Raw genomic sequence first — 25,063 nt, 5'->3', positions numbered from 1 at the left:
CTCAGCGACTAGCTTAAGCTGCCACAGAAAAGTGGCGGCCAGCTCACTGCACTCCTGGCAGATGAAGACAAGTGTTTTCTCACAGAGAGATGGGAGCGACACTTCCATGGCCGCCATGGGCGGAAGGGGGACCTCCGAGCTGCCAAAAATGTAGCTTTCTTCACCCCACTTCGGTTTATTACTCAGGTGAGCTCACCTTGTGAAAACTTTTTGAGCCCTAAGCTCATGATGTGGGTATTTTCTATAGTATATTATACTTTAATAAAATAATTTGCTAAAAACTACTCTAATCTCTTAATGTTTGGCATAATATTTTATTCTTTCTGGCTTTTGGCCTGTTTTTGTTCAGCTCTGGGCCGGAGAATGGTTTTTAAATTTGTAAAAGATTGTAAAACGCCCCCTTCTCCCCCTACACACACAGAAATCATCACAGCCTAAAATATTTACTCTCTGACCTTCTACAGAAAGAGTTTTTCCACCTCTGCTTTTGCAATGGTTCTTCTAGAACTAACATGTCATGTGGTGAGAAAAAAAATTATTTTTTTTTCTGGATGGAGAGGTGGCATGAGAGGCGATGTCCATTGGACACACCTGAAGTTGACCAGTGCACCTGGTGATCTGGTGACCTCGTGAGGCAGGTGGGGTTGCCCACATGTCCCAGCATGGAGTGGTGTCTAATAGAGGCAGCAGAATATATCTAAAGTTCAGCTTATCTTTACTTTTTTGTCTCAAGTAAAACTCTATTTATTATTAGATATTATTGCAGTATGTTCATTTTTGTTCTATTCTTTTTATCTGTATATATACATAAAACTATGTCTACAATAAAGGTAATTAAAAACAGCAAAATTATTTCTAGTTTTTGGGATGACGAATAATTTAAAAAAGCCTCCTTAGAACTTTTCTTAGTTACATGATTTATATGAAATGTGACCATCACAGCTGAAAACAATAAAACAATAAAATCTATTTATTTTAAAAAATAAAATACAATTCTAAGTAGATTGCATAGTTTGATATCACCCCCACCTCACACACACACACACACACACACACACACACACACACACACACACACAGTTTAATGTAATAAGATATGGAACCTATTTGGCTATCTTGCTAAATGCTGCATTTCTTAGTCCTAGAGATCCACAGGAAACAGCAACATATGATGCTAAACTAGCATAATGTGATTTACAAGAAACTGGTTCATCAAATATTGGGCTTGGTGTGTTGTTTTCTCAGCAAGGAAGAAATAAATAAGGAGGAATCACATGAATTCTGGAAGTTCCCACAAACCACAGATGCGTCTCTCACTTCAGAAGCACAGTTAATCTTACCCAACACCATGTGATTCTTTCTTGCCAAATATCTTTTGATCTGTATGCTCCTTGTTGAAACAACCAGAATTTTAAAAACTCTAGTAAAGCCACATGTAAGGGGACATTTCCTATGACATTCTGTGACCTCATATACGTGAGACTTTACCATTGACTTGACAGAACTCTAATTCTCTAGTTCTTACTTCCTCTTCCAACCCTCTTTTCCTTCCAAAGAGTAGGGCCCGTTAGAAAAAAATACTAACCACAGACAGAGTCAAAGTCTTGTATTAAAATCTTTCTGCCTATCCTTGACAAAATTAGTTACTTGCACTGAGTCTCCATTCCTCGTCTGTAAAATGAAGTGAAAGGGGATTCGGATGAGTTTTCTATTGCTGTGTAACCAATGACCTACCTTAAACATAAGGACTTCAACACACAACAAATGTAATATTTCTTGTTTTCTGTGTATCACACAGGACTGCTCAGGATCTCACCGGGCTGAAACTCAGCTGTCAGCTGGGTCTCTGGTTGCCATCTGTGGCTCAGGGTCCTTTTCAGAGTGCAAGAGCCATTGGCAGAATTCCTGTCCTTTCTGGTGTTGAACTGACACCCTCATTCTCCGACCAGCTGCAGGTGTGGGACCAGTCTTACCACCTGGAAGATGGCCACATTCCTTGCCACGTGGTCCCGCCATCTGCAAAGCCAGCACTGGAGAAACCTCTCACACAAAACCTATTGTTTCTCATCTCTGACTTCTGTGTCTGACCCACAAACCCAGACTTAAAGGGTTCTTGTGATTAGATCCGACCCACCCAGACAGTCTCTCTTTCTTAAAGTCAGTACTGTTACCTAACGTCATGTAATTACAGAAGTAAACCCTATGAGATTTGCAGTCCCAAGAGCAATGTATAAAAATATTCAAGTATGGGGATCTTGGAGGCCATTTCAGAATTTTGCTTACCGCAGTATTCTTTTAAGGGTGAAATAAAATTACATGCAAAAACACTTACCTGAATACCTGGCTCTAAATAGGGGCCTACTAAAGTGTGATTTATTCTGAATATATTTGGAGGGACTAGTCAGTAGTAGTGAACTACTGGTAGTTATCTACTCAGTTGAACATGAGAAATGACCATTTTGTAGATTAAAAATAGTAATGTCTTAACAATTTGATCTGGTTCTATTTACTGTGTCTGCTTAATATTATATTTCACAAAGCATTGAAGAAACACCTCTCTATTGATTTTTCATCGGTAATTCATTCTCTTCTTTCATTCATTCATTGGTTCATAAGTCTGGCCTGGAATGTAATACTTAGGACGTACTAGCCACGGGCAGAGCAATTCAGAACATCTGGAAAGGAACAAGACAGCATCTCCAACCCTCAAAACTTTAGGATCTAATGGGTCTGAGTCCTCATAGATTCTAACAGTGCAGTTGATACTAAACAAAGCTGCTTCTGACAAAGCTAAAAGAAGCAACACATATAGCTGTTTCATGTGTCTAACCTCACATTGTTTATAATCGTATGACAAAAACAAATGGAGAAGATAAATTTAGAAGAAACTCGGTACTACACAGGCTCTGTGACAAATGGAGTTTACAGTGTTGGCAAGCAGCCCCCAAGGTTTTTCAGTGCTCGCCGGCATCCTGCTTTGGAAATACCTTTCTTAGTTTCCCAGCAACAGTTCAGATACGACAAACAATTCTAGTGTCTCCTTTTTTGGCTTCAAATAAAATAGCATAAGCATATTTAAACATCTAGCTTCTTCTGGCTTCTAAAATCCTCTCTCGCATAAGCACTTAATTCATGGCTCTGTGCACCTTGCTAGAGTCTCCCAAGGAAAGTTCTCCAAACTTGCCTGGAAATTGAAAAGCTTCCTTTGTAATGTGACTCAGAATTCCGTCCTTTCCCCATTCATTCTTCAGAATGCAGGCAATTACTGCTGCAGGGACAGGTTCCTTTTCTGTCCTGCTGACTGACGGCTCCTTGGTTGAATTACACTGTGATAGAAAGACAATTCCCGAGTCATTTTTAAATCTGTTGTGTTGATACAATGAAAATGATAAAAGATACAATAGAATATGTCTTTGACACAATCTAGTGGAATCCCTCTTACACTCTGAACTCTTACTGTAATGTCCATATGCAGCTGACACTCAGTGTCTCCTCAAACACTGAGATTAAAGGGAATTCACAAGCAGAGAAGCATTGCTCACATATTTTGTTCTTGACTTCCAAGTGGAAAAAAAAAAACTGTGCATTACAACTACATCACTGCTGAATTTCTGGCGTTTGGACTGGCAAGAAGAGACTCCCCCATTCTCCCCATATACACACACACATTAGATTAAATTCTGGATTTAATTAGCCATGGACACAAATAATTAACAGAAGCAATATGGACCACACAAGTGAGACACAGATGTAATTTATCTTGATGTGACTTTTCCTGGCCCTCCAGTTCACTAAAAAGGCAGAAACGGATAACACTTTGAACAGCATAGGATAATGCCTTATCTAAGAAAACAGTCTACTTTTTTTTATACCAGGAGGCCTTTATACTCAGGATTTACAATATACTATATTATAACATATAAGAGTGGTACCCCCTTCCTCCCCCCAGAACCTGAGACTATGCTAAGTTTCTTGGAAAAGTGGGAATTAAGGTTGCAAATAGAATTAAGGTTGCTAATACTTGACTTTAAGGAGCCCAATGTGATCACAGGGGTCTCTTAAAATGAGGAGGGAGTCATAAGAGGAGGTCAGAGTGATATGATGTGAGAAGAAATTCAGCCAGCCTTTGCTGGTTTTGAAGTTGGAAAAAGAGGGTCATCAGCCAGGGAATGTAGGTGGCTTTTAGAATCTGTGAGAATATTCTCCCCTAGAGCCTTGAGAAAGAAATGAAGCCCTACAACACCTTGGTTTTAGTCCAGTGAGTAGCTTTTAACAGTGACTTGATTTTAACTCTTTTTGACTTCTGACTTTCAGAATTGCAAGATAACATATTTGTGTTCTTCTAAGTCACTGATTTTGTAGTAATTTATTAGAGCAGCAAACCAAAAGCAACTACTCTTTAGTTAGGCTGGTTTTAGGCTCTGGAATAAGGATTCATATGAAAATGTTTTATTAGCAAGTGTTCCCAGAAAAAAAAAATGTTTAGGGGTGGAGGGAAGTGACATCAGCAAGGAAAGGAAGCCACTCAAGGGAACCATTCCAAGCTAAGTCCATGGGACTTTGGCTTAGTTCCACTGGGGAGCTCTGGAGACAGTGTGGGTGACTTCTCCAAGTCATTCTAAATTAAACATCCACGGGACTGAGTTCCTAATTCTCTTCTGCCTGGACATTGCTTCCTCACTGCCCATGGTGGTGAGTCTATAGGATTCAACTCCCAGGTATTTTTAGATCTCTATGCAAGTAGGAAAGTGGGATCTGAAGGTCTGAGGGCACTTGCCTACCAAGAGACTCAGTGGCTAGCTCTGAGAAGTAACAGAGCTCATGTATGGGAAATAATAGACACCTGACTGGAGATGGGTTGAGTGACACGGCGTCTGCCACAGTTGTCAATGCCTTAGGCATTGGTCTACCCTACGCATTTCCACTCATATGAACGTTCACACAAATTAGATTTTTCTGTGTTTTTGTATCAATGTCTTCATATACAAGGACACATAACAATCAGGGAAAGAAAGGAGAATCAGTGCTCAGATGGTTTTGGGAAATATCTTTGCCTTCTCAAAGATCTAATCATCATTAAACAGCTTGAGTCCCTACTGTGTTTCAGAAACAATTCTGAGTATCTAAGATTTATCTCACATTTCCTAGACTTCAGTGGGCATACAAATTTTAGATAGATAGATAATCATATAGGATGAGAATAAAATTTTAGATAGATAGATAATCATATTGGGTGAGAATAATCCCATTTTATATTATCTGTCATTGCCCTGCTAGTATGCAACTATATAACTCCAAATTTGTAAGAATCACCCTTGCCTGTCCCCACAGCCCCAACTTTTCTTTATTAACTATCTATAAGTGGATCTGTTTCTGGGAGAATTATCTTTCCTACATTACTTTTGTAAGTCGCCATTTACCTTGAATGGATATTGTCTTTAAGATGATATTTTCAAAACTGATCGTTTTCCCCTTTAAATTTGCTGTTTTGTCCTATGTCTTCCTTTATTGATGTCGCCACTATGATTCTGGACTTGTATGTTAAATGTATTAAGCTTGGATTTATTCTCCAGAGTCAACTTTGTCACTAAGTCTTGTGATATCTCAGCTGTGTTCCCCATGTCCCCAACTCCTGACACAATTTTTGTTTATGCTGCTGTCACAGCCTAGTGTAGTGAGTCCAGTCTGCAATGAATCCTTTTCCACAGTGCCAGAAATGTTTCCAAAATACTGTTTAGCACTTTCCACAGGAAGGGTCAAAAGCCCTGATATATCTCTATTTACTAAACATTTTTCTATTTGATGCAACCCTGTTTGTGTCCTTTTTTTTTTAATTTAAATTCAAGTTAGTTAACATACAGTGTAGTCCTGTTTGTGTTCTTTATAGCCTTTCCAACACTTGAAATTATAGATATTCTATGTTTCCTGATTTATTTTCTATTCTTCAATTAAACTATAAGCTTCCCAAGGGCAAGAGCTAGACCTTTATGTTCTCTGCATATCTGGTACCTATTAGAGGCTACTGTAGGTATCAGGAAAATAGAAGGTACTCAATAAATACTTGACATAATGGAGAAAGGAAGTAAGGGTGAAAGGGGAGGGGGGAAATTGTTCTGGTTTTCTCACTGACCACACCTCCTGCTTTTTTCCTTCTCCACCTTCGCCTCACACACATACTCCAGGATAACTATCTGCCTTTTTTTATGCTCTACTTCCTCTGTCAGATGTTTTCCTGTTGTCCTTCCAAATCATCAACTCACAGGTCAAGTCTTGTCTCATCTCAGCTTTTCCTGATTTCTGCACCCATGCTGTTCTGGTTTTCTCACTGACCACACCTCCTGCTTTTTTCCTTCTCCACCTTCGCCTCACACACATACTCCAGGATAACTATCTGCCTTTTTTTATGCTCTACTTCCTCTGTCAGATGTTTTCCTGTTGTCCTTCCAAATCATCAACTCACAGGTCAAGTCTTGTCTCATCTCAGCTTTTCCTGATTTCTGCACCCATGCTCCTTCTAACAGAGGCATTTCTCACACTTAACTCCCTGGTGGTTTCTATCTGTACAATTCTGAGCACCTGGTTACATATTTTCTTATGCTGTCATATAATTGTCTTAGCATTTGGTATCGTTTCCGCAAATAGGCGCTATCCTCCAATGTTTGGCCTCTACCTCTCAGATGCACACTGCCTTCTTTCCCTGCTTTGCTCTGCGTTATTTTCATCTACTTTGACCAGGCTGCCTACTCTCTAGCTTCCCAGTAAATTCAGTAATGGGAGGAATTCATGGAAAGGGAGAGGGAGGAGAGAAAAACACAGGACACTTCTGTTTTTCAGCAGCCATTCTTGCAGGTGCTACACTTTATCTGTGGCTCCAGCTCCTGTCAGGCAGCATCTGACATGGGTTTGTCCTCTCACCAGATACCCCAGTTCCTGGGTTCTGATAATATCATGTCTTCCTGTGGGTCGCTATCCATTAGGAAGGTAAAGACTTCCTGCTGACTAATCTCTGGGTTACCCCAGCCTGACTTGGTTTGGCTTCTCAGTTCTTCCATTGCATCTATCAGCAACTCCCTGCACCGAGTTTCTTCATCTGAAAGACTTGAAATGGTTTCTTTTGTCCCAGCAGGACACTGACTGATATACCTTCTTAACCAGGATAAATTGTAAATCCTGTTTTATAGGATTAGAAATTGCCCTACATTCTTCCACAGCTGGTTATATGAAAATTGCTTATGCATATGGATTTTTCTCTATGAGCTCCACATGTTTACATCAGGAACAATCACCTGGAAAATACTCCACCGTTCTTTATAAACAAGAGTCAAACAGGAATCCCTATTGCATTAGAGACAGAGATTTTGTTTTCTATAGAGCTCACCTAAACTCCCTAGATTTTACGTTCTCTGCATTTAACATTACACATAAAATAAGCCTTCTTCTTTCTCTTTGTATTTTGCGTACTGAGTCATATCCTAGATGACTATAAGAAGTGTTAGCTAAGACTCTAAAGATAAGAATTCAGTGTTAAATTATAACTAAAGTTGCAGTCTCTGCTTTCAAGCATAACAAGTGTAAACTGTGTATCAGTTAATAGACAAGATGTAATTAAATTATCTTAGTCTCCTCACTGGAAATGAAACAACTTCAAAGCTTACCAGCACACATGCCTTTTAAATATTATGTTGTTGTTGTTCAATGTATTATTTATTTTATTATTTTTTTTATTTATATTCAAGTTAGTTAATATACAGTGTGGTTTTGGTTTCAGGAGTAGAACCCAATGATTCATCTCTTACATATAATACCCGGTGCTCATCCTGAAAAGTGCCCTCCTTAATGCCCATCGTCCATTTTCCCCACCCCCATAAAGCCTCAGTTTGTTCTCTGTATTTAAGAATCTCCTATGGTTTGAAAACTGTACTTTTTTCTTACTTCATCCTACCACTGACTGAATCACATTATCATATTTTCCAGTGTATTCTACTTTTTTCAACTCAACAAATGACCATATTCCAGAAAATTAAATGTGAAGGTTTTTTTTTGTTTTTTTTTTTTGTTTTTTTGTTTTTTATCAGAATAAAAGGCGGCACCAAGGTGGCTTATTCAATTAAGTGTCCAACTCTTGATCTCATCTCAGGTCATGATCTCATGGTTCATGTTATTGAGTCCCACCACAGGCTTTGTGCTGACAGCATGGAGCCTGCTAAGGATTCACTCTCTCCCTCTCTCTGCCCTCCCCTTGCTCTCTAAATAAATAAATAAATAAATAAATAAGCTCTTAAAAAATATGCATTGTTCACACCTATCTGAGTATAAAACAGAACTGTAAAATTTCAACACAAAGGCTCTAGATCTAGAAGGACTGAATAGCGTAGTGGAATGGTACTAAATCCAGTGCTGTTCGAGACATGAAATGTGGTTTTAAGAAAGTCAGTGAATGGGTTGTTTCCTCATCCTCAACATTCAGAGCTGGACAGACTGATCTGTTAAGACTCTTGAGCTAAAGAAAGAAATTGATACAAACAAATAAAAACCAGAATCAGGTGGTACTTCTTTTGATACTAGTAAAAGACCAATCACAAATCTTTTGTGCATTGAAGGACTGTAGAGATCGAAGCTCATACCAGGAGGTTCCAAGAACACATTTGTAATCATTGAGCCAGTTCCTTTATGGACGACTGAACATTGAATAGATTGAGAAATAATCTTTTTTTGTGGTAAGAGGTAAGCAAGTTTATAACATTCAAGACTGAAAATATAGATTTAGTTAGTGGTATTATATCATTTTAAAGCTATAAAGAGACCTTGGAAAACTCCATGCAGAGTTTTCTACCCTTTTGAAGGGAATCATTTTCCCATTGGAAAATCATTTGAAAGCTATGCATTTTTCTAATAAAAACCAAACAAACACAAACCTATGTAATGAGAAAATTGCACATATAATTTTGGGGTATATATAGACCTGCTGAAGTGATCTTTGTGACCCGTGATCAAGCCATCTCCATTATTTAACAGGTAAGAAATTTGGTATTCAAAGAATTTAAACAGATACTCCAGAGACAGCAAGATACTTATAGTGAAAACTATACAAAAATACACATCCCTTACTCAATTACACTATTTCAAACTACTTACTTGGCTAGCAAATGTTAACAATTAATATTATTGATAAAATATTGATAGTTATTGTGCTACTTAACGTTATTGATTTAAAAAGGAAAAGAACATACTATTTGAACCAAGTGGTGAAATGTCCAAGAGATAGGATTAAAAGATATATATATATTAATGAAAGGCTTGAAGCAGGTGTGAGAAAAGCTAGTAGAGAATGTATCTGGCACTTTCCCAGTAAGATTAGTATAACTCAGAGAGTTATCTATCAAAAGAGCAGATAAGAAAATAAAAGTTAATTTCAAAATAAGTTCTCAAGTTTTTGTTTGAATTAATTGAATATCATGATGAGACTCCACAACCATACTTCTTTAGTTTCTCTGTCCTCATGTGTAAACTCTAACCCTCCCTGGCTTTGACTCCCCCTGGCAATGAAGTGGAGAGACCCCTTGTTGATTGTTGGGTCCTGCCTCTTGTCCTCTGTCTCCTTTTCCTCCTGCATCACAAAAGCATATCAGTGCAGGAGCTACTTGGGATTCCAAGAGAGGGTAAGAAACAGCATGTGAAATCAATATCACATTTAGCAAGGAGGGGTTATGGGAAAGACCAAGAATATCCATTATTTATCATTGCATTTGTTTCTGTGGATTTGAGCTACCATCTGGAGCCATTCCCTTAGCCCACTTGAGCTGTGTTCTCTCCCACCTCCTTTTCACTGTTAATGGCAAATATATTTCATCTCTATAGGTCATAGGCTCAATAATTCATTATACATATATTGATTTGTTTTATACAATTGGTTTTTAAAATAGTTAAGAGAAGACAAAAAATAAACATTTGCACTCTTTCATAATTACACAATAACCTTTACAGATGTCCTTTGTTTTTTTTGTTTTTGTATGAATTTGAAAATATAAGATCCTGTGCTTTGAGCCTGAAAGACTTCTTTTAGTATTTCTCAAAGGTAGATCTGTGAATAATATATTCTTTCACTTCTAGCTTATCTCTTAATGTCTTTTTCCTACTTTCTCGTTTGAAATGATTCAGAATTTTCTGAATATTGGTTTCTTGGTTAACAGTTTCTTTTTTGAGCACATTGGATTTGCTATCCCACTGTCTTCTGGCCTCCCTCGTTTCTGAGAGAATTTACCTGTTTACTTTATTGGAGTTCCCTTGCAATGATGACTCATTTTTTTCTTGCTCCTTTAAGATTTTTTCCTTGCCTTTGGCTTTCAGCATTTTTACTGTGACTTGTAGATCCCTTTGCATTTATCCTGTGGAGTTTACCGATGTGGAGATTAAAGTTTGCTTTGATGTACCTTGATGTATAGATCAATGTTTTATAAGAAATTTGGCACATTTTCAACTATTATTTCTTCAATACTTTTGTTTTTCTCTTTCCTCTGCTTCTGGTATTCACATGATTGTGGTTTGATATACTTAGTAGGGTCTCATATTTCTCTGAGTGTCTGTTTATTTGTCTTCATTTTTTTTCTTTCTGCTCTTCAGATTGCATAATCTCTATCAACCTACTTTCAAGTTTGCTAATTATCCCTCCTACTAGTTCACATTTACTGTTGAGCCCCTCCAATGAATTTATCATTTCAGTTATTGAAATTTTCAATTCTAGAATTTTCATCTGGTTCTTTTTTTTTAAATAATTTTTATCTCCTTATTGATACTGTGTGTCTGTTGCAACATTGTCATAATAATCTTTCTTTACTTCTTGAATCATAGTTTCCTTTAGTTCCTTGAGCATATTAGTAATAGTTACTTTGAAGTGAAGTCTTTATTAAATCTGACATTTAGTCATTCACACAATCTGCTTTTTCCCCAATGTATGGATCGTATCTTCTTGTTTCTTTGTGTGCCTCATACTTTTTTGTTGGAAATGACATAATGGATAATGTATTGCAGCAATTCAGGTACTGGTCCCTCCCCTCCAAGGATTGTCATTGCTGTTGCTTTTCTATTTGTTTAATGACTGGCTGGACTATTTTAGCAAAGTGTATCACCCACGCCATGCCACCCCCACCCACTACTTGAATAGCCCGCGGTCACAGCCTTGAATAGCCCACAGTGACCCTGGTATGATAGGGTTTTGGCAGGACTCTCTCTGGTCTCTTTCTGTGCCCACACCTAGCTGAAACTACAATAATTGTCAGCTAATTGTTTTATTATTTTCAACAATGTCCTGGGGCAAGAAAGTTCAACAGACTGATCCAATCACATTTGGGCTCCTTTGAAGGGATAGCTCCTAGGCCATTGTTTGAGATTTGTTCTAGACCTAGGAGTGCTCCTCCCAGCTGTCTCTTTCCCTGACTCTCTTTGGCAAACTAGCTAGCCAACACTATTGCCTATGTCCCCAGTGATTCTACCAATCTTTTACCCATTGTTTGGCACCGCAACTCCTACTGATTTTGAAAGCAACCTTTAGGCTTGAATTTCTCCATACTCTGTCGCAAATGAAGTCAGTTCCTTTGGGAAGAGATTCAAAGCTCTGTAATATATATCCTGAATCTCTCTCTAGGCAAAATATATTAGTGATAACTCTGGAGCTAGGTATGGTACGATGGTTAAGTCTCTCGTCTCTCTCTGAGACATTTGCTTTAGTACCTGAGTGCTGAGTGGAAAGGGGCAGATAGCCTCAGGTCTTCTCAGCTTGTCTTTCTCAGCATGGCAAACCAAGAAAAAGCAAGCCTCAGGATTCTCGGTGATGCTGTACACAAGGTAGAGTCTCTGTTCCATGAGTGAGAGCAGAGTGGAAGAAAGGAGCCCCACTTGTCAGTCATACTGACCCAGAACTTAGCCTGAGCAACAGATAGCTCAGAGCAGGTTGAGAAATGCGGTTGTCCTGCTTCTTCTGGGAAATTGCCCTCTGACTTGGAGCTAGGATGAGAGGGAGCCCTGGGTTCTTAGCTATACAAACCTAGACTGGATTTTCCACGTGGCTGAGACGGGAGAACAAAGGAGGGAGTGGGTCTTCATTCACATACCACCCACTCTCACTGTTCTTGCCAAACTGTAGTAGATTTTCTTGAATAAACACTTCTTCATTTACATCCCTTTACAGGTTGATTTTTGATATTTGTCATTAGCTTTTCAGAGAAGCATATCCACAGAACTCCTCATACTATTACCCTACTGGAGGTAGAGCTTGCATATTACCTTCTTTTATCTTTGAATGTTTTGAAATACTTTGAAAAAAATTCTGTGAATTTAAGTATTATTATGTTGCTTTTATAAAGAAATTGTTATTATTTCCCATCGCAATTCATTGGTGAGCGAGGACTTGAATAGAGTCCTTAAAAATACAGATTTGAAAGCTCCTTCTCTTAATATATAACACTAACTAGTTTAATAACAAAGAGGGGATATAGAAGAGAAATAATTACTTCAGAAAAATTCTAGACAACTTACTTGTGATTTTGAAGTACAGAGGCTTATCAGAACAGGTACCTTAGAGAGCAGGTGCCCTGTGTTATTTTATATTGTGAGGGCTAAGGGAGTGTCTCATAATAGAGATTATTTAATAGGTTTATTGCTGAGTTAATACAAAAATGAATTATGGTGGGGGAAACTTTAATGGCTTTGTTGTTTCATTTTTAATTTCAGTTGATCATTTTGAGATAATATATGATAATTTTGTAGATTATGAGGAAAAATTCTATGTAGAAACACTGGAGGTAAATAGCCTAAAGGACTCTATATTGGCAAAGATAAATCAAGTCTAAGAGCAATTAAATCATTAGGAGCATTCATAGGCTTTACATCAACTTCTGACACTTCAAGACAAAAGAATACACAAATAAATAAGCAACCAGCTCATGAACACTATGTAACCTCTATGTTACCACTTCAACATAGGTTACTTCTTATTATTTGCAAATTTTCATGAAAAGTTTAAGGTAGATAGCGATATTAAATTAAGAAATGATTATTTTATTAATGTTAATGGCTTTAGATAATTATATATCTATGAAAATTATTTCAGATAAGTATACTCTTAGATAAGTATATATCCTATATAATTATGATCAACATTATACTGTAAGTATTCTGTCCTGTTTGTTGTATACACTTAAATTTTGATAAATTATATTTTAATATATCCAAATAGCTACAATAAATATTTGTGTTTTTACCTTAAGTATTCAAGTTTTAATTTATTTTGAGTAATATTTTTAAAGTATGAAAGTTTTTATTTTTCTTGTTTTTAAAAACTATATGGATGAAGTCTATACATTTAGCAATTTATGGTAAATGGCATCCTACAATCTGATGGTAGTTACTAAAATTACTGCCATAATACTTAGGACAGCATTTGCCCAAATGTGATACTCAGACTATCTGCAAAAGAAATTTCTAAAGTCCTTCTTACACATGTGCATCCTTTGGATCTACCCCACAGCCTTCCAAACAGAATCTCTGGCAATGTGGCTCAAGAATCTAGGCTGTTTTGTTTTGTTTTGTTTTGTTTTGTTTTGTTTTTGTGTATTTGTTTTAGAGAGGGAGAGATTGAGTGTGCGTGAGAAGGGGAAAAGGGACTGAAGGAAAAAGAGAATCCTAAGCAGGCTCCACTCTTAGCGGGGTTCAATTCCACGACTCTGGGATCATGACCTGAGTGGAAATCATATCAAAAGTAGGATGCTCAACCAAATGAGTCACCCAGGCACCCCCTCCCCTTCTTTTTTAGGAATCTAGTTTTTTATTATGCATTCCCCAGATGATTCGTAAGCACACAAATATTTGAGAACTATGGATCAAACAAATCAAATTCTAATAGACATACTTGAAACATCCAACCTATTCCCAATATATCAAACACTAACCTGGGATAAAGCAAAGAACCTTTGAAGAAGACACTAGAGCAATCAGAGGTGAAGGGATGAAAGGACTGTTCAGTGATGAAAAGTTTCTTTGCCAATATTTAGAGTTAATATGTAAAAAACTGTAAGTCCGACAGAAGAGACATGGAAAATGTTTATTTGGGATAAATAAGTTGCAAGCCACAAATACAATCAGAACAAATTTAAAAAATATGTTTAGTCTTGTGTGTGAACGAGCACAATTATAGTCCCTCAGTCTTGGCATATGATAGGGCAGTTTAAGTTTGATATTTCCTTTTGACGGTAGACGTCTAAAGGGATGAAAAGTATAGAAGATGATTTCTCCTTTTTTATGTTAGGTTAAATGGGTAATGGTATATTGAAGAATTAGAACTTCATCAAAGGTCATTTAAAGCAAAGGGCTGTAATTATTCGCTTTTTATGGATACTAATTATATTTTCGCTCATGCTTTTCAGTATTTCAAAATGAAATTGCTGTACACTTTCATGCCAAAACATCTTTACAGAAGTTGTTACAGATTATTTCCAATACCTTTTGCTCAGCCATTTGGCGTCTTCACTATTCAGGCAACAATGTTCATATGGTAATAGTTAAATTTGTTTTTCACTAGGGCCCTCTCAACCAAATTTTTCATTTGTAGCTTGCACATGCTGAACTCTAGAAAGTGTTTTAATTATTTTATTTGAACGTGGGTATTTCTAATTCAATTGATCTCAGATATGTTGCCAATTTTTTATCTTTTTTCTGCTGGAAGAGTAGGCCTTACTGTACAAATTTAAGATTCCTTTGATTTTATTTTTTAGATTTCAGTTAGGCAGGCTTGGGTTTGAATTCCAACTCTACTTTTTCCTAGCTGTGTGACATTATGAGAGTGTTAACCTCTCTGAAACTCACTTCATTCATCTCTAAAATGCAGTAACACTCACTGTGCAGTATAGACAAGATTAAGGGAGTTGGTAGAGATAATGTACAGAGCAGAGTAAAATGGCACATACTAATTGGTTGTTATTGCTGCCTAACAAATTACCCCAAAATTATGAGAGCAAACATTTTACTTTGTTCTTCATGTATTGGTTATATATTTGAGTAAAACTTGGCTGGGCTATTTACTCTAAAGTTCTCTGATACTATTGCACTCAGATGTTGGCTGGGACTACAATCATCTGAAAGTCTAAATGGGCTGGATGTCAAAAATGGCTCGCTCAAATGCTGACACTTGGAGTTGACTGTAGGCTGGAAGTTTAGCTGCACCATTGCTGGAGTGTCTACCTGTGTCTTCTCCAGCATACAAATATCAAGATAATTAGATGTACTACATGGTTTCTGACTTCTCCCACAGAAAACTTCCCAAGAGAGCCAGTTGAAAGATTCATGATCTTTTCTGATCTGACCTTGAAGTTACATAGTTACATCTAGTACATTATCTTAATTACAAGAGTCACTGGGAGAGAACCAGGAATTCCCTGGGAATTACAAGATTCAATGGGAGGGAACTTTAGACCCCAAATCTTGATGAGCAGATATGCAAACAACTTTTTTTAAACCACCACATAATCCTATAGATTTGAGATATGAATAGTCCATGTAATTTTGTTAACTTTCTCTTAAGGTTTTATATTTTTTTATACCAGGAGTATATAATATATTTGTTATATATAGAGAGAGATGGGTAGATATAGATAGTTTACTTGTTATTATACATGTACCTTACATGTTATATATATATTTTTATATGTGTATATTTTATACATAAATTCTCCCAACATCTACATCAATCAATCAATCAATCGATAGATAGATAGATAGGTGTAGACATTAGGAAAATTCAACTACAATTGTCAGGTTTTAAAATAGATTATTAACGAACAAACATGTAAATATACTCAACATCACTCATCATCAGGGAAATGTTAATCAAAACTACAATGAAACATTTCCTCACATCTGTTAAAATGGTTAAAATCAAGAAGATAAGAAGCAACAAATGTTGGTCAGGATGTGGAGAAAAAAGAACCCTCATGCACTGTTGGTGGGAATGTAAATTTGTATAGTCACTGTGGAAAACAGTATGGAGGTTCTTTAAAAACTAAAAAATAGACTTACCATATGATCCAATAATTCCACTATGCACTCCCATGTTAATTGCACTCCCAATAAGATATATGCACTCCCATGTTAATTGCAGCATTGTTTATAGTAGCAATACAAGGAAGCAACATAAGTGTCCATCAATAGACAGATGGATAAGGAAAATGTGGAATTTATACACAATGGAATATTATACAACCATAAAAAGGATGAGATCATGTCATTTGAGACAACATGGATGGACTTAGAGGTATTATGCTAAGTAAAATAGGTCACACTGAGAAAGACAGATGCCATATGATTCTACTCATAAATGGAATCTAAAACAATGAATAAACAAAAAGCAGAATTAAAACAATAAATACAGAGAACAAGCTGATGGTTGCCAGAGGGGAGGGGGTTTGGGCAAAATGGGTAAATGGAAGAGTGATATAGGTGTCCAGTTATGGAAGGAGTAACTTACGGAAATAAAAGCAGAACATAAAGAATATAGTCAATGATATTGCAATAGCGATGTGATGAGATAGATGGTAACTATAATTGTGGTGAAGACATCATAATGTATAAACTTGTCAAATCACTAAATTGTACACCTGAAACTACTGTGATATTGTGCATCAACTATATTCAAATAAAATAAATAGACCGATAAATAGATAAATAAATAGTGTTTCTTCCAGAGGATTAATTTTTTAACATAGGTGTGTAAATATAGGCAAAGACACTGACTACAAAATGTTTTAAAATTTATAGCAACCTAAGGGTTCTATAAATCCATATTCTGAAATAAAACAGGATACACAAAGAAATTGCAATTTTAGTCTATTCAGATACTGGTTGCCAAAAAAGCAAATTGAAAACATCTTGTAAGCATTCCTATCATATGCATGTTCTTTTGCTCAGTCATTTCATCGTTACATCCATGAAATTTTTCTGTTCAAGAGAATGAGTTCATACGTGAATGCTCAACTTTGATTCGTGCCCCAGTATTCTAATACCCTAATTCTCCATGAGATTGCTATGGTCATCGATAAACATACTGATTAAAAGCAAAGTTAAATAAGTTTCTAAGGATAAGTTCTTCATCAATGTGGTAAATTTCCAGATAGGAATTTGGCTTTCTTGCTTCCAGTGAATTAAAAATATAGGTATTCAGATCAGGAGATTTTACCTGTGATAACAAATACCTTTGTGGCCAGAGCTGCCCATCACAAGCTGGGTATTACCAACCAAACCAAATGGTTCAGGGGGCATAATAGCAATCCTGTGTGTGAATGGGGAGAATGTTTCTTACAGGTTCAGACTTGAGCAGGTTCAGAAAGAACAAGCAAAGTACATTCACAGACTTCCATGGAAGCCATCACTGTTGTACCAATGCCTTTCCTTCAAATCATATCTTCTAAAGGTTGACCCCTCTGGCATATGCTGAGATTTGCTACCCAGATCTCCCTTCAGGAATAAAGGACTCATTAACCCCACATACTGTGATAACCAGCCCTCAGCTGTCAGCCCTTTTTTGGATTGCCTCAGCTGAACAGAGCTTCCTTACCTAAGATCTCTTCCTTTCTTGGGTACCCTACATTCTGTGACCATTGATAAAGGATACAAAGAAAGGTCTGGTGCCTTTATCCAGCTCAGGACAGCTCTCAAGAGTCTTCTGGTCTTCAGCCTTCTCTTCAGGGCTATCTAAGGCATTCCACAGACACTGTCACAACTCAATTTTATTCCTGCCCAATCCTGCCCCCTCCTTTTTCCTTCCACAGATATTGTTCTCAAGAGCACACTCTAATAAATGTCTTTCATGTTAAATCTTGCATGTTAAACAGAGTCTGCTTCCTAGGAAACCCAACCTGAAACAATTATGTCCAAATAACAGAGAAGGAAAACCTCAGGTCTGGTCCACAGATGGTAATACATAATACATTGGGACTAGCCAGAAATGTACTGCTGCCACACCACAGCCTCACTCAGAGGTGGCCCCAAAAGACTGTGGTTAAGAAGATTCTATCAATGTTAAAAACTGTGTGCAGTACAGTTCATTGTTTACCATGTGTGGAAGGGATAGTTGAGTTATGGGAAGGTTGAGTTATGAGTATACATTGATTCCTGTGCCTGAGGGAACAATAATAAAAAATCAGAGGCAAGAAAGTCTGGAGAATAGACCAGTTGATGGAACAATGGAAGTGGACAGAGTATGCAAACGTTCATGGCTTACATTAATAGCTACTGAAGAGCATTCAACACAGAAAAGGAAATCAACAACTCACTGGACAAGATGATCCATCTTGTGTCAATCATCGTATTTATTGAGCCGAGTGGGGCTGACACAATGAGTTATGAATGATGTGGCCATTGTTCCAGAGATAAAGACTACATATGGACTATACAGCATGGGCTCTCTCTCATCCAGAATGATCTAGCTGCTACCATTACTGAATGCCCTATCACCAGTGGCAATGTAGCACCGTCATGGAAGAGAAGAGCCAATCACTTGATTTCAATTCCACTGCATTGGACTTCATCCATCCTTGATCATCCTTACCAGAATTGACATCTGGGTTTTTCTTTTATGTCTACAGAGCAACTCCAGCACTACCATTAGAGATTTGCCTAACGATAAACCATTGGCATGGTGTCACGTACAACGTTGCCGCACACTAACAGGTATTGCTTTTTACATTTCAGATGTATCATACATGTTTATTGAAATTCACGATAAGATGAAACACAGTACACGCTCCTTGGCATTGAGGTCTGACTCCATATCGTGAGCAGTCACAGTCTTGTGGGCAGCTCTTTCTTCCCTCTGGGGCCAGAGTTAAGGCAGACTCCTCTTCTGAGTACTCTATAGAAGAAGCTTCTGTTTGGTCTGGAAACTGGAGGACACATTTCTCTTATGTACCCAATGCTGTATTTCCCGCACTTTCACTTTCACGGGTGTCATTGAAACATTCGGTTCCATCATCTCATGCTGCCGGGAGATGGAGACACACCCTGTAGCAAATTGAACAGAGAAGGTGCCCATCTGTGGTGCCCAGGTGAGTTCCTTTCACTGTGGAGAACTGCTCAAAACCCAAGACGTCTTCGTAATAAGCTGCATGGGGATCGAGACAGAAAGGGGGAATCTAACATATTTACTTCCAGCCCCTTGAAGCTAATGTTCTTAAACACAGGGTGTTGTTTTCTCCAGCTGCTCCATGGCCCTCACAGCCCAGTTGTTGCTGAGGATTTTGGGTGAGTAACAACAGCTGCCATGTCTGAGCTCCACCAGCAGCACGGACCTACCTCTCCTGACTGTCCTGACCCCTCACACGTGCTGTGCTGTGCCTACCTCATGGCCTGTATACACACTCTGCCTGCTCTCCTTTTGTGAAGTTTATTCTTTATTCAAAGTGTAAAAATGTACTGTGCTGCACTATTGCAAAAATTCATGGTTCAAAACATTTTGCAGCTAGTAAGATGGCAATAAAAAGTAGATTTTTAAAAAACGTTTTTTAAATTTTAGACAGAGGTATAGAGAGCAGAACAGAGGGGCAGTGGGAAAGAGAGAGAGAGAGAGAGAGAGAGAGAGAGAGAGAATCTCAAACAGGCTCCATGCTCAGTACAGCCCAATGTAGAGCTCAATCCCATGACCCTGGGATCATGACCTGAGTAGAAATCAAGAGTCTGACACTCAACCAACTGAGCTACCCAGGTACCCCTCAAACGTTGATTTTTAAACTCATTACTATCAATTATTCTTATAGTCCCTTGCAAATTCAGAATTTCAAATTGTATTTTCTTTTTCTAAATTGCCCACAGTACTCAAGGTGCCTGAAGCTAAGGCAGTTGTTGCAGAAAGAAGGAGAGTGAGGAGGAGATAGCAGACATCAAGGGATTTACGTTTCTCTTTTGCTGCCCATGTACTTCAGGCCATCAGCCTGGCTCTATCTGTAATCAAAAAAACAGCTCTGCACCAGTCTGGATGGCTTTCTTAGCCAAATTCCCTATCCTGTGATCACTGTAAACAACCACAACTTTTGCATGGCACTTTGGATTCACTGAATAATTTGCAAAATGAATTTTGTTGCCCTAACAGGTTGCGTCCACCACGAAATCATTATTTAAGTTGAATAGAAAACTGCACATGTATTTGTCATATACTTTCCTTCTTCTCTCTGCTTCATCTTGAGAATAGACCCACTTTACCCCAAAAGAGGCAAAAGAATAGATACATATCCACAGAACCCTTTAGACTTACCATGTATGATATCAGCTGAAGTAGAAAAGTGGACTATAGAATATAGTAGAGAGGTTTGGCAAAGGCACCAGCTCAAGTAGCATCCTGTGAGGTGTAGTCCTCCAGAATGTGGTTTGTATTCTGAACGAATGGTTCATTTCTGGTTCTGTGCCCCCAGTTCATTGGATATACAGGTGTGGGAACCAAGGGTAGAAGTGGGGCTGGTACTTCTCACCATCACTCCTGGTGACACACTTGCAGAATGCATGCTTCTCATCACCATCCTTTACATTACGTCATCATTAGTTCTATTTCCCAGGGTGCACTGCGAGCATGCTAGTGTAGCTGGAGGTACAACTACCATCTGGTTGTGTTGGGCTCGTCATGCCAGGGAACCAATAAGCAAAGAGTTAACTCTACAGGGGATAAAAATTGACCTTAACAACCATGGGGGAGTTAGTATTGCTGCTACACCTTGGGGACAGGGAGGAATATATCTGAAAAAAAGGAGGCTCCCTGGGATGTCTTTTGGTGCTTCAGCACTTAGTGGTACCTAAGAATCAGCAGGTACAGCAACCACAGCCCAACAAGGGCCAGGCGGCTAAGGCTTCAGGATAAAGGTCCCGAGTCGCTCCACTGGGCACGCAGTTAGACCCTCCTACTAGTCAAATATAACGGAAATTCAAAATACATAGTGGAGGAAAGAAAATACTGATTATGGCTTTAGGATTTACATCCAAGCAGTGAGGATAACCTTCATTCAACTAATCTTTTATTAAATCCTCTCAAATTTGCCTACCACCTTAAAAGGGACTCTGTCATGGGAACGAGAGAAACTGAGAGGTAAAAGGGATGGACTGTAGTCGACGTGCCTTGAACTCTGCCTCAAACCCTCTCCACATCCTACTCCAGGACTGCCGTGATGACTTGTTCTTTGAAAGCTTCACCCAGCTTTCCATAGGGGCAACCTGACAACATTTGACGGAGGCCTGTGGTAAGTATCTCTCAGTTTCTACCTGGGTATTTTGCTTTTTTTTTTTTTTTTTTTTAACGTTTATTTACTTTAGAAAGAGAGGGAGACAGAGACAGAGCATGAGCGGGAGAGGGGCAGAGAGAGAGGGAGACACAGAACGCAAAGCAGGCTCCCGGCTCCGAACTGTCAGCACAGAGCCCAACGTGAGGCTTGAACCCACAAACCCTGATATCATGACCTGAGCCGAAGTCAGATGTTTAACCGACTGAGCCACCCAGGTGCCCTTGTTTGGTTTTGGTTTTGATGCACCTGTGTGGAAAGTATATAAGAACCTGTGCATCATTCAGAAGTGCAAAGGAGCATTAATGTGGTTTCCCTTGACCAGTGGGGGACAGAAGATAAAAGATGTATCCACCATTTTGATACCCTAGTTAGTCACTTCTGAAACACATACATAAGGCTCTTTAGAAAAACAAAACAAAACAAAAACAAAAACAAAAACAGAATACCACTTTGAGTACCACTGGTGTGGCCAACCTTGTAACTCATCCCTAAATTGGCTTTTCCTCCTTCCTGTTTGATCCTCCACATCTTGCTTTCCAGTATCATTTCCTTCTTGCCTTCCAGCAATTCATGAATATACTACCTGCACAAAAGCCTTTGCCTTAGAATCTGCCTTCAGAGAATGTCTAAGACAAGTGATTATTAGGAAACCTAACGTTATGGTAAGCCAGAATGGAGGGATTTCTGAAACATGATAGTGTTACCCAATTGGAGGCATTATATTTCTACACAGGAACCTGGGAAACTCATTTATTATATCAGGATTCACCTCAATTAAAATATATTTGAAGCTTTCAGAAAACTAATTTATGGGGGCATTTTATCCCCATTGCATTTGATTCTAAGCCTGGAAACTATTCTGATAGCTAGGTTGTTTTAAAAGTCCAGCACATGATGTAGCCAAGTCTAGAGGGATCTCAACCTGACACTCCCAGTTATGTCACTGGGATGTGTCCACGAAGGTCCAGAGACAATGCTTGGCTCGCCTTTAAACAAAGGGCGGTCTCCATGTTGTGGCAGACTGATTTCAAAACACTTCCACTCATCTCTGGACATTTCTCGACACAGCTTGGGAATCTGGTGCCCTAAAAATGCAAGAAGCAAGATGAGTTTGAGGTTCACAGACCTTGCTTCCAACTTTCCTCTGCGTGGCACATTTTTTTAAGCATTCCACATCAGTACGCAAATGTTTCCATGTTTTCTTTGAATAAACAAATTCTAAAACATCACAGTCTCTCTGCTGGCATAGTAGATTTAAAGATTAGACAAAACATATAATGCAAATGATTATCAACAAAGTTTAATCATTCAGCTTTTCAGATTTCTCACAAATTCAATATTGTCATGCCTGAAAATTAAATCTGGTTATTTTTAAAATCTAAAATAATTAAAAAATGTTTCCTACGTACATATAACACCCTTACCAAGCAAATGTGGAGGGTGCTGAAAAAATTTTTGGGGCATTTTCAAATTAGATAGCAGTGATAATTATGTAGAGTTAATAATCAGAAGTTATATGCTATCTTCAAACATAAAATGTATCATTTAAAAATTACTGTATCCTTGACTAACCTGAATTTAAATGAATAATGATGGTGATGATAAAGACGATCATAGTTAGCACTTACTGAACACTTTCTGTGTCCCAGCATTTTGCTAAGCACTTTACATCTATCATTCCATTTCATTCTCCAACAACTGTATCCAGTAAATTCTGATGTCACCTCCATTTGGTAGCCACAATTCCACAGGCACAGAGAGATTAAAAGGTTCCACAATAATAGCCAGCTTGGAAACCATGAAGCAGCAAGGAAAACCGTTCAAAGAACCAAAATAGAGGGGAAAATCATTTCCTATCTCTGAGAATTGCAGTCATGACCATGTCTTTCAGTTTAGGGGAATGGGAGAAGAGTAAATGATAACTGATACTCCCTTAAAATAATTTTAGTTCTTATTATGGATCTCTCGACAATACTGAAGAGTCGCTTTAGAAACAGGTTTAAAACAAAAATGAGAGGCACCTGAGTGGCTCAGTCTGTTAAGCATCTGACTTCGGCTCAGGTCATGATCTCACGGTCTGGGGGTTCGAGCATCGGGCCCTGTGCCGACAGCTCAGAGCCTGGAGCCTGCTTCAGACTCTGTGTCTCCTTCTCTCTCTGCCCCTCCCCCACTCATGCTCTATCTCTCTCCTGCAAAAATAAACATTAAAAAAAAAATTGGTCACAATGTGATCAGTGCCACTGAACAATTGAAAGGACCTTAAAAAATATGTATTTCAGTTATGAAGATACTGTGGGACTTCACGCCCTATGGTTGTATCAAGAGCATCTGTTCTTAGGCTTTAGTAAATATGTCTGTCATATTACCAAGTGCTAAAAAACATACAAAACTTCTAGCCTTGTGACAAGTGTCAGTTGCCCTTCAACGTGGTCACACTCTCAACTTGCATTTGCTTTGTCTCTTCTCAGCTTGATGAAAGTGCCCTTGGGCTCCTCAAGTTTACTCAGCGAAGGGGTTTCTGGACCCACTGTAGAATCCTTGGGGCTCTTCCTGTTCATCCCTTCCCAGGCTGTTCCCTCTCCACCTGGCTGGGTTCCTACTAGATGATGCAAGGCTGTGAAATGGGACTGTGTTTGGGATCCAGCTAGGGGAGAGCATTCCGGAAAGGTCACAGAAACTTCCACATAAACATCTGTGACTTGACCGGTTGTGTGTTAGCAGGACTAGAGGCTGCTTGTCCTGCAGAGGGGAACACACAAACAGTACTCAGCAAGCCCCATTCCAGAAACGCTTCCCTGTCATTTATGCACCAGTGGGAGGGGCCTTTGACAATATTTTCCCGTGGCTTGTGAATACGATTCATGGTCTCATTACAAATTATTTCACCACATGATGAATCTTATTGTCTGACCTGCAGAGCAGGCCCTAAGCACAATCGTGAAGCAAGCCAGATTCATCCACGGAAGCCTCCTCCTCTTTGGCGTCGTCCGTCACCATTATCTTTGCATTTTTTGTTGAATTTTGAGTATTTACTTTGTGCTAATCTGACGTCAAAGTGCCACACCTAAGCCTGATCTCCCTGATGGCTCAGTGGTCTAAAGCTTATCACAACCCGAATTTACTAGACACTGTCCCCTTCTTAGTTTATAACCTCAGAATCTGCGGTCTTTAACTGGCATGTAGTTTTCAAGAAGAGTTCAGGTGTTCATTAGGTTTAAATTTTGGACAGCCTTTTTGCCAATAAACCATTATGCCCCAAAGCAAAGTTCACAGGGAGAATTCAAGCCATACCTGACACTGGAGAGGGCTTTATTTGTGAATAGGTAGTTTCCCCTGTCCCTGGGCCACCAGTGCCTTCTCCACTTCGTGGTTATGTATTTTTGCCACCTCTGGAGAAGGCAGAACACGTTTTAAAAAATTCCTAATGTGTAATTCTCTTTATCTTGTACAGTCATTTTGTTTATTGCTTGGAATTCTTATCTTGGAGGATTTCCCAGGGTCTTGTAATCCAGGTCTTAGCCCTGCCAATCCTTTCCAGTCTGTCCAGTTTGCTCACTTCAACCCCAGCTATGAGCCTTTCTCCAGCTTTATCTTTCTTAAAATAAAAACCAAAGGAAGGGTAGGCACGAGTGAAGGACCTCTAACACATACCCTCCAAAATTCTCAGCCTAAATAAAACTACTAAATAAAAATACTTACTAAAAAGTATGGTTTTTATATATACAGTGGAATACTACTACTTGGCGATGAAAAAGAAT

This window comes from Puma concolor, chromosome B1 (genome assembly GCF_028749965.1).
Source record: "Puma concolor isolate L17-30 chromosome B1, mPumCon1.1.hap2, whole genome shotgun sequence".
NCBI classification, from domain to species: domain Eukaryota; kingdom Metazoa; phylum Chordata; class Mammalia; order Carnivora; family Felidae; genus Puma; species Puma concolor.
The sequence above is the reverse complement of the archived record's forward strand: the minus strand, read 5'-3'. Positions refer to the sequence as shown.